This window comes from Triticum dicoccoides, chromosome 6A, assembly GCF_002162155.2.
Source record: "Triticum dicoccoides isolate Atlit2015 ecotype Zavitan chromosome 6A, WEW_v2.0, whole genome shotgun sequence".
In the NCBI taxonomy this organism is placed as follows: domain Eukaryota; kingdom Viridiplantae; phylum Streptophyta; class Magnoliopsida; order Poales; family Poaceae; genus Triticum; species Triticum dicoccoides.
In genome coordinates, this window is record NC_041390.1 from 174,656,315 (window position 1) to 174,667,548 (window position 11,234).

Below are 11,234 nucleotides of genomic sequence, written 5' to 3' on the forward strand. Positions count from 1 at the left end.
GACCGTAGGAGGTCCGTTTCCTCCGTTTTGTGGTACGCCACACCCCTCCCGATCAACAGGACCCCCGTTTCAACCGTAGGAGGTCCGTTTCGTCCGTTTTGCGGTACGACACACTCCTCCCGATCAACAGGACCCCCGTTTCGACCGTAGGAGGTCCATTTCCTCAGTTTTGCGGTACGCCACACCCCTCCCCATGAACATGACACATTTCGTTGCCTCCACATGAACATGACGCATTCCGTTGCCTCCCCATGAACACGACGACGACGATGTTTCTCCGTTCCAACCCAGCCATGTACACGAGCCCTCGCCGTACGTATGTGCGAGTAGGCGTTCGAGACCCTGCCCATATGTACGTACATGGCCGTATTTTCTTTCTTGCACCCTGGCCGCCGTACACATGTGTACATGCTACGTGCGTGCCTTTACTACGACACGTACGCGCCTCTACTACGACACATGCGCGCCTCTACATCGACCAGTATATATGTACGTACATGTTCGCGACCAGAATGACAACACTATGTACGCTTCGACCAGGTGGGTCCCGGCTGTCAGGCACTTCCTTGCCTGCAAAGATGTAGCTGGTGGGTCCCAGCAGTCAGGGGGGTGAATCGTTTTGTTTTTTTTGCCCGGACGCACTTCCTTGCGTGCGAAGATGTAGCTGGTGGGTCCTAGCAGTCAGGGGCGAACCGTTTTTTTCCCAGACGCACTTCCTTGCATGCGAAGGTGTAGCTGGTGGGTCCCAGCAGTTAGGAGGGAAACATTTTTTTCACGAAATACGGTGGCCCGTCAGGTGGGTCCGTGCTGTTAGGTGGAGGAATCATTATTTTCCGCGTAATAAGGAGGCACTTCCTTGCTGCCGCCGTGGACCCAGCTGTCAGCCTCTCCACGTACAGTCTACATCCGATGGAAGTTGTTCCTTGACCACGTTGATCATGCCGCGCCGAGAGCACCAGGGCGGTGGACGACGGCGAGGCCTAGGAAGGGGACGACGCAGAGGCGGTGAAGATGCGGCAGTGGATGCCCATGCGGAGAGGAGTATGAGGGTTCACTCGTTCGGCTGCGGTGTGAGGCTGCCGTCGCCGCAGGGCCTGGCCAGCGGTGGGAATAGTAGGGGGCAGTGAGGCCTTCGCGGCAGCACAGCCGACCACGGGAGGCAGGAGCAGGCGGCACGACCGGCGCTGCTTTGGGCGGCTGGAGCAAGAAGACCAGAGGTTGAAGAAGCACTACGGCCGTTGGATGGACATCGTACGGTCACTGGAGCTAGAATCGTTCATATTAACTAAGTTGACAAAGCCCTCCGTCCCCGTCAACTTAGTAGGCCCACAAGTCAGCCTCCCACCAAGGTGGGTCCTAGCTAGCAGGGGGAGTATTCATTTTTTGTGCGTAATAAGGAGGCACTTCCGGTGGGTCCGAGCTGACAGTGGGGGGAACGTTTTTTTCGCGAAATACGGTGGCCCATCCGGTGGGTCCCAGCAGTCAGGGGGGAAACGTTTTTTTCGCGAAATAAGGTGGCCCGTCCGGTGGGTCCCCGCTGTCAGGTGGAGGAATAATTATTTTGCGCGTAATAAGGAGGCACTTCCTTGCGGCCGCCGTGGACCCAGCTGTCAGCCTCTCCACGTACAGTACTCTTCCGATGGAAGTCGATCATTGACCACGTTAACCACACCGCGCCGAGAGCACTAGGGCGGTGGACGATGGCGAGGCCTAGGAAGGGGACGACGCGGAGCCAGGGAAGACGCAGCAGTGGAAGCCCGCGCGGAGAGGAGTACGAGGGTTCACTGGTTCGGCTGCGGTGTGAGGCTGCCGTCGCCGCAGAATAATAGGGGGTGTGGGTGAGTGGTGGGATGGCCTGGCCAGCGGTGGGAGTAGCATGGGGGCGGTGAGGCCTCCACGGTAGCACAGCCAGCCACGGGAGGCAGGAGCAGGCGGCACGACCAACGCTGCTTTGGGCGGCTGGACCAAGAAGACCAGAGGTTGAAGAAGCACTACGGCCGTTGGATGGACTTCGTACGGTCACTGAAGCTAGAATCATTTATATTGACTAAGTTGACAAAGCCCTTGGTACGCTCCAACTTAGTAGGCCCACAGGTCAGCCTCCGAAATGGTGCGCCCCAGATGTCAGGGGAGGAATCATTTTTTGGGTGGCCGAAGCTAAGAATATCCGAGATTGCAGAAGAAGCACGACATCCGTTGGATGTCTCTGCTGCTAGAACCGTGTGTTGACTATAATAAGTTGACAAAGCCTTGCATACGCGTCAACTAATTTTTTTAGGGGACGCGTCACTTAGTAGGCCCACAAGTGTGTGGCAGAGAACTTTTATCCCATTTGCATTTTGTAAGAATGTACAACCCATTTTTGAATTCTAATGGAATTTACAACAACCCATTTACAGTTTGTTAAAAGTACAAGCCATTTTCTAGCTAGGACAATGATTAATAATTTCAACCAACCGTTGAAGACAGAATTCAATAAAATTTCCCACATTTTGATGGGATCCAAAATATTTTTATCCCGAAACTTCTAGTCAGATTAAATATAAATTTGTATTACGTAAAAATCCAACGAAACATTGCGCGCGCAACAATGAAAATTTAAGATTTTCAAAATCCATAAATAATATTTTATAAACTAATTTCGTGTTTGGTGCATTTTTTTATAGTTACTGCCCAGTTTTTATAATTACATCCCATTTATTATTTTTTAAAGCCCATTTTCCTGTTAAGCCTAATGCATCCCTCCTAGGAAAGGTTTGCAGCCCAGCGGGGCGGAGAATAACAAGTTGACCTTGCCTGGGTATTCCTCAAAAAGACGTATAGCTGGGCTAGCCATTTTCATCTTGAAAAAATTAGTATCTGGGCTGGATATCTGGCCTGCGCTAGACGGGCCACAGCCCGCCCAGTTAATACCCTGCTCTCCTATGAACAACAACGAAATCATCGCCAAGAAAAACTCTGCAGTGCTCACGCCTCAAAACACAAATACTGCTCGAGCTGCTTGGTCCCAGTTGTCGGCCGCACCTTGTGCAATTCTCTCGTTTATATTGACTACATAGGTTGACAATGGTGTGTGACCGTGATGTCAGGAAACCAGGAGAAAGCAAAAAAATATAGTTGTACATAATAAGGAGGCACTTGCGTACGTACGGCTATGGCCCTAGTGTCATCCAGTCAAAATAAAGTCATCTCCTGAATCCTCATGTTCATTGACGATGTTAACAATGCTCGGCGCCACGGCGAGCGCAACAACTTGAAGGACAACGGAGAGGGCCTCGCGGGCCCTACCGTTGGTCTGATACAGCGCCCACTGCTCATTCAGGAAGCCAGGATCATCGGACACCTATGAGCACCTTCGAGAAACTGAGACGACATGAAACGGCAAGGCCGCGCTTGGGAGCTCTGGTTTATTTCAAACTTGTATTAACATACAAGTGTAATTTACTCATCATCGGAAACAACGTGTAAAATACATGTGTAATGAAACCGAGTCTGTAAGTAAAACCGGCGGGTTACGCGTGTAATTTGAGAGACCAGTGCATATTTTACGAGCACTGCTATATGGACGACATTACCAGACGATATATGCATGACGTGCGTATCATGCCATCCATGGGCAAGGCTGAAACAGCAGCTAACGGCTGGATTAGCAATCGTCCGAGTGTCGTTCAACGTTTTTATCATGTGTGAAGTACTTCTGATATTTTACTAGTCGAAATCAACCAACCAAGCGCCTTCGCCTGAGACCATCTGCTTTAATTTACAAGCGTCAGTTTTACAAGCGGTTTTGGTTGGAAAACGATGATCCAATCATGGCCTAATATCATGAGTTGGTCGGAAGATCATATGGTTTCACGTCTAACCTACCCGACTTGTCGTATAGGCTATGCATGAAACATCAGATGATGAACTTCTTAAGCACGGAAACAACAGAAGAGGATGATCTTCTTAACAAGCAAATCACTAGCATTAGATCGACATGCAAAACAATACGAAGCATTATTCTCAGGAGGCACAGTGAACAACTCGTGATGCCGCATGCCACAACATTCCAAGCTCAACTTTGCAATCAAACACAAGGCCTGGCATTACATAGACAATATTCAGAACAAACTCTTAACACAGGAATATCTCAGCAGAGTAACTATTTACTTCTAAACTGAACACAGGAATAGGAAAAAACACTCGATGCTGCTCACAGCAAGGGCGTCCCACTCAAAAATATCAAATGCATGTCTTCTTGCTAACATCAATGAGCAAGTTTTGACAAGGTTTTCCAATTCCAATATATTGAACTAACGTCTTCTTGCTAACATCAATGATTAAACTTTGACAAGCTTTTCCCATTCAAAATATGCAATGCCTATGATCGTGGAGTCATGTCGTAGCTTCTGTACTTGTTTGGGCACTTTTTGCCCAGGGCACTCCATGTGTTGTTAAATTGCCAATGGTCTCTGCAGACTAGTCATGTCACCGGTGTCTAATAATACTCTGTAAAGCTTCTCGGTCATTCCTTCTGTAATGTAGCGCAAACAGTGACTGCTTCTTTCTGCAAAGTGGAACGACCAACTAGACCCAGTAATGCAGCAGTTTGCCTTACACATTGGCTCCTTTTGTGCAGTTCAACTAAAATCAAAGTCGGAATAAAACCTAGCTTCAATTTTGATATCCCTGTAAGCAACAATAGGTATAAGGGAAACAATTACTAAGAAATAACAGTTGATGACTTCTACTTCCAGAAGAAAATCATCTACTAATCTACTTTATCTTAATGGGAAACAAAGCAGGAGAGTAGCAATTCTCCATCAGTATGATTCATTCATATTGACTGAGACATTATCTTAACAATGCCTTGTTTCAACATGTATAAAGAACAACAAAGCAGAAAAGTACCATTCCTAAAACAATCCAACTGATTCATTTTAACAGAGACATTATCTTAACAATAACTTGGTTAAACATGTAGAAAGAACTACAAAGCAGGATAGTACCATTCCTAACAAGTGTTGCAGTTTTGAACTAAGAATCAATAGTTAATTAATTCTGAGAGTGGCATTGCTTAATTTTACCAGCGGCATTAGATTAACGAAAAGCATAAATAGTTCCAGGGGAGAGTGGGCGCAACAACAGTATGTGCTTCCATCTACTTATAAAGGGGGTGATGCAGAGTTTGTTGTAACAAAGCAACAAGCATCATGTCTGGGTTGGTCCCATTTTTGTTCACTACTTAATGGGAAAAGACAGCAATACAATAGCTTCAATTCAACATTTATTTAAAACAGTACCAATACAAGTAGCACAACATCTCAAAGCACACTGCACAATCATGTGGATGAAGGCCTGTACTGACCTTTCATGAGACGGACAAGATAAAATACGAATCTGCCAACACGAATAGGAAATCCAATCTCATTTAGTGCAGTTGCACTGAAATCAAGCAAAGTGTTTCACGTAGCAAAGCAAAATGTCGCAATAGCAACAAGTTGAATAGATATCCCTGTTTAAACAAAGGCAAAAAAGGAATCAATTACTGGCTAATAAAGGAGGATGAAACATGCGGCCACAAAAATGGTAATCCCGCCAATCCCTAACAAGTGTTGCAGTTTTGAAATAAGATTCAATAGTTAATTCTGAGAGTGGCATCAATTACTGGCTTATAAAGGGGGTGATGCTGAATTTATTATAACAAAGCAACAAGTATCATGTCTGGGTTGGTCCCATTTTTGTTCACTACTTAATGGGAAAAGACAGCAATACAATAGCTTCAATTCAACATTTATTTAAAATAGTACCAAAACAAGTAGCACAACATCTCAAAGCACACTGCACATCATGTGGTTGAGACCAAGATTTGAAACAACTCGCCATGAAGACTAGAAACGAATCTCGATCTCCTCTTGTGCAGTTCCACCAAAATTAAGCAAAGTCACCGGTGTGACATTCAAGTTGAACTGCACAAAACACTCTTAAAACATAAGTGTTTCGAGTAGCGAAGCAAAATGTCGCAATAGCAACAAGTTGAATCGATACCCCTGTTTTAACAGAGGCAAAAAAGGAAACAATTACTTGCCGATAAAGGAGGATGAAACAAACGGTGACAGAAAAAAGCATCTAACTTATCTTGGATGGAAAACAAAGTAGGACAGTAGCATTTCTAAAACGGCTGCATTGATTCATATTAACATAGACATTCTCTTGAAACAACATTCATTAAAAAATGTAATTTACTTTTAACAGTGGCATTGCTTCAATTTTCCAGCGACATTCTTAGATTAACAACAGCAAAATAGCTGTATGGGACATGCTAGCACCATGTGCGTCCACACGTATAAATGGGTGATGCAGAGTATGTAGCCAAGCAGCATATATGCGCTGGTCCCATATTTGTTCTCTTTGAACCTTCTTCCTATGTGAGGGCAGCAAATCTAGTCCTGCACAAACTACCCGACCCCCCAATTTCTTTCCCTTTTCAACAAACAGATCGGTTCCTTACAGATGTGTGTACTGGGTTACCCCCTTTTTCCCTTTTCGACCTACAAAGTGGCTGGATAGCCAGTCTATACTACTTTCCGCCCCTCCTTTCCTCATTGAACCACGTCCTTGATTCTTGCTCCAGCCCACTGCACCCTTCTTTCCTCTTTGAACCAAGACCTAGATTCAACTACAGATCGAAAAAGATCCACATGCAGCTAGAGCAACGACGGTTTCAAAAAAACTTATACCTTAGCACTACAAGAAATCTGTTAATACATGACGGTTTCGGTCTGTCATGGACTTGCGCAAGTCCGTCATCGAGGGGCATGCATGATAGATTTGAATTCTGTCATGTATATCGCGTCATAATTTAACCACAGCATGCTCCATGACGGACCATCGAAAACCGTCACGGACCATGACGGTTTTTCAACCGTCATCGATGGCTGTTAACTGCCATGCTCATAACGGCGTTAGCTTGTCTACCACGTCATCATCTGACATGGATCTGACGTGGCAGCCCATGTTGTAATCAGCCCATCTAAAATTTTCGCCCACTAAATTTCAACTCTCCAAGAGTGGTGGCCCATATGGTAATCAAGCCAATTTGAATTTAGGTCCATTAATTTCAAGAAAGGCCCACTAATTTCTCAGACTAATTTCTCAGTCCACGACATTAGCCCATCACAGATTTCTCTTGGTCCATGGAAATTTTAAGCCAATAATAATTTAAAAGAAAATATATGCTCAGGTCCTTAAAAACAAAAAATTACATAAACACACCCCAGATACACCTGTACAGGAGCAAAAAAAGAACCCAAAAAAGATTAATTCCACAGGCATGCCTCGGAGAACACTATGCTACTCTACAGCCAGCACCACACCCATCAGGCAACGCACAATGCTCGTCGTACAACCAAGCGACCCCGCATTCCTGGCCGTGGATCTGCTCGTCATATCTTTGTTGTTGAAAATGATCCCATAAACCAATATCTGCCACATGATGAAAAATATGTCACACTATAAAATATTATAGTCAGTAGGATAAAATAGAAGTAAAAACTAGAAGTAGCTTACTACAAGTTATCAAGTTCTATATTTTTTCTATGCCATGATGCAAAGTAGTGAAACAAAATCATTCGTAGTAAACTCCACTGTGCTTATTTGACTAGAAAACAACAGGAGCATAATTAAAGTCCACATCTGTTCAAGCAAAAATATAGTTACTTGACAGGAAATAAAAATCCAAGTAACAATAATAGCATATAGCAATATAAACAAAATATACACTTAAAGTTCTAAGATGCTGATGATAAAAGTACAGTTTTTTAGGTTTTCTCTCAAGTACGTATTACATACACGCATCTGTAAGACAAGTCCATTCCAGCAAGATACACTGTTGCAGCTGAATTTATATCTAACATGCTGGAACTTCCAAATTAACTCCCAAAAGATCAATAGGAAAGCAACATGAAGAACGGTGCATGTTAGAAAAAATAGCTATATCATATTGTGTGGATCCGCATTAGCTTGCCCTAAACCATCAGCAACTAATCAAGCTCACATATTCATCCCAACAACTGAATCTGCCTCTAAACTGAACCGAAACATGATATGTATTCAGATTGCAAGTATCATCTAGATTTGGGGTAAAGTGGGGAGAGGCTCACCACGCTAGGAGGTAAGGACGCAACCATCAGTGAGCTCGTCCAGGCGATGTAGGACAGGATGCAGGGGCGAAGGGGGTGCTGGACTTGCTTGTGCACCTCTTCCGGCAAAGAGAACTCGTTGGGAATGGCTGCATCGAGGAGGAGGACGTCTTGTACGCCGCTGGATGCGTGGAGAAGGTAGTAGGCATTAGTGGCATAGAAATCAACCCTAATAAATTGTTCAAATTTGACAGCACAAGCAGCCTGACCAGACTATGATTCTAAGAGAGAAGAACACTATCCAAGAAAAAGAGAAACAGAAACCGCATGTGAGAAAGCAGCAGGACCATTCATTCAGGGAACATAAGAGGTAGCAAAAGCAGCAGCAGGTAATCCTTATAACTAGAGGCTAAGCATCCATCGTTGGCTCCAGTCAGCTACTTCATAGTAACTAACACCGGCAAATAAAAAGTAGCACAATTAACTTGTCATATAATCTAAATATTTATAGTTCAAGTCCAGATTTGATGTTATATAGCTAAAGAGCAGCTGCAATAACAAATGTGCAGAATACAAAACGTTAATCGTTCCAACAGGAACTATATTCCAAGGTACTGATGTCATGTAGGCGAACTAAAATTTTAAAGTGCTAATTCTTTGAATGAGAAGCATGTTGACGAACTTACTACAAAGCTGAAACCAGCATGATAGCAGAGGTAAATAATTGCAGGGAACCACAAACTAGTGAGCTACAGGCCCCAGTAGTACCCATACACATGGATGTATTAGTATCGCAGAGAACATTTGCATGCAAGAGATCAGACTATTTTTCTAGAAAAATGCAGGACTGTAGTTAATGGAAGAAGTCATTTCTACAGAAAAATATACATGCTCGGCAGTACTGATGTTGTAGAGATACTGAATCGATAATATAAAAGTTTCACTATTGATGTTGTACAGAGAAAGATTCATGGCCGACTGGTGGCCCAGTAGTTAAGATACTGAATCGATACCATTAAATTATTAGTGCTGATGTTGTACAGATTAATAACAGATTCCACGCACAAATGTATAAAAGGTACAGAGCAATTCCACACTACTTCATCACACTCTAGCCAAATGAGACATCTTTCTGAACTTATCTACACCTTAGCTTCTCTGTACATAGGCTACACAATCAAATTGCCATGTAATATAAACATATAAAGTTCAAGTCAGATTTGTTATTATGTAGCTATGTAGCTAAAGAGCAGCTGCAATAATAAATGTTCAGGATATAAAATGTTAATCCTTCCAACAGGCAGTATATTCCAAGGTACTGATGTTACGTGGACACTAAAATTTGAAAATACTAATTCTTCAAACAAGAACTATATGTCAAGGACCGGACTACAAAGCCAAATTCATCATGATAGCAGAGGTAAACATTACAGGGGAAACACAAACTAGTGAGCTACAGGCCCAATGAACTACACATACACGTGGATGTATTATTAACTCACAGAGTACATTTGCACACAAGAGATAAACCTTTTTCTTTTTATAAAAATGAAAGACAATAGTTAATGGAAGGCAAGTCATTTACCCAATGCCAGCAAGTGTTGTGTTACAAAGATTTGAGATTTCTACATACAAAAATGCATGCTCGGCAGTGTGCACCGCACTGTGAAAACTGTATGCTGCTGCTACATTTAACTATGCGCAGAACTCAACCCATAAATTATTACTTAAGCACTAATTGTTATTTTTATTTGATAATATTCTAATATGTTAGCACATTCACGCACCCACATCTAGTCATCCACACTAGCTAAGCAATATCAACAATATCAACAAATCCACACAGCAGAAGCACCAACGCAAGAGATGACTGGTACTTGAGCAGAAGCATGCAGTAGCAACCAATCCATGGAGAGGAAGAGGGAGGGAGTGAGCAGGGGAAGAACAACCTGGGGGCGAGAAGCTCGCGGTGGAGTGGCTAGGCAGCGAGGTCAGGGAAGGAAATCGCCCAACCTCCATCCGGCCACGGTATTGAGTGCCTCACCTGCGACCAACCAAAGCAGTAGGAAAATACATCAGCCATGGAGATCCATCCATCGATTTAGGGGTGGGATTGGGAACCGAGAGGCGGTCCCGTCTGGGGTTAGCGCCATGGACCACGCGGAAAAGGAAGGGGAGGCCAACCTTGGCGCAGAACAACGCGGAGAAGGAGCCGACCTCTGGCGCTGCTCGGCGGATTCGGAAGCAGCCGCCGCAAATCAGGAAGCGCCTCAACCTTCTCGTTCTGGGGGACGCCTAGTTTAAGGACAGAAGGTGAGAGCGGGGGATGGGGGAGAGGGTGGGGGCGGTGGCGGTTAGGGAGAGGGGCACCAAGGTTGCCGGTGGTGGCGGCGAACGAGGGAGAGGAAGATGGATAAGATTGAATTGGGGGATGGAGAAGAATACGGGGAGCAGCGGTGGCGGAGGCGGTCAATGACGGTTGGGCCATGTGACTACTGTGCGATCTGAGGGAGTGGACGGTTGTGATGCGCGATCCGCGAGAAGGGAGGATTGACCAATCAGGATTCAGCATACGCATCACACCGGATACATGCCACATCAGTATGAGCCATCGGTGACGGTCCAGCTTAGGTTCATATGGTCTGTCCATGACAGTTTCCATGACAGTCTTTCATTGTCCATCATAATGGGGCATCATTTCAGTGGCCATTCGCATCTTATTGATTCGTGACGATTTCTGTGACGACCCGCAGGGACCGCGGTTGTATCTGTGATGGTTTTCAAGAACGTCACCAGAAATCCATCATGGATTAACAGATTTCTTGTAGTGTAGGGTCATCAGGATGTGGCAAGGCGTGCGACGGGAGGCCGGATCTGCCCACACTACGTATAGCAGCGAGGAAGAAGGGGTCAGTGGCCCTCCCGCACAGGCGCTGGGTGAAAGAGAATAGCGCAGCCGGCAATGGATTGCCTCCCTCGCCGAAGGCGATAGAGTGAACGCTGCACCTCCTCCCCTTCCCAGTGCGACGGGATACAGACGCCTCCTTCACCAGCTGTGAGGGGGGAGGGAGAGACAAGAGGCCAACGCAGTCTTGTTTAGATCTGGTGAAG

At 45.0% G+C, this 11,234-nt stretch overlaps 1 long non-coding RNA gene across 1 annotated transcript; it reads right to left on the reverse strand.

The window, feature by feature from the left end:
* Positions 1–7,163: 7,163 nt before the first annotated feature.
* On the reverse strand, positions 7,164–10,570 carry LOC119316482. The gene is made up of 4 exons (XR_005153029.1): positions 10,308–10,570; positions 10,073–10,167; positions 8,145–8,304; positions 7,164–7,467 (listed from the first exon to the last, which is right to left on the reverse strand). It is a non-coding gene; the product is annotated as an uncharacterized LOC119316482 (long non-coding RNA).
* Between the last annotated feature and the right edge of the window lie 664 nt (positions 10,571–11,234).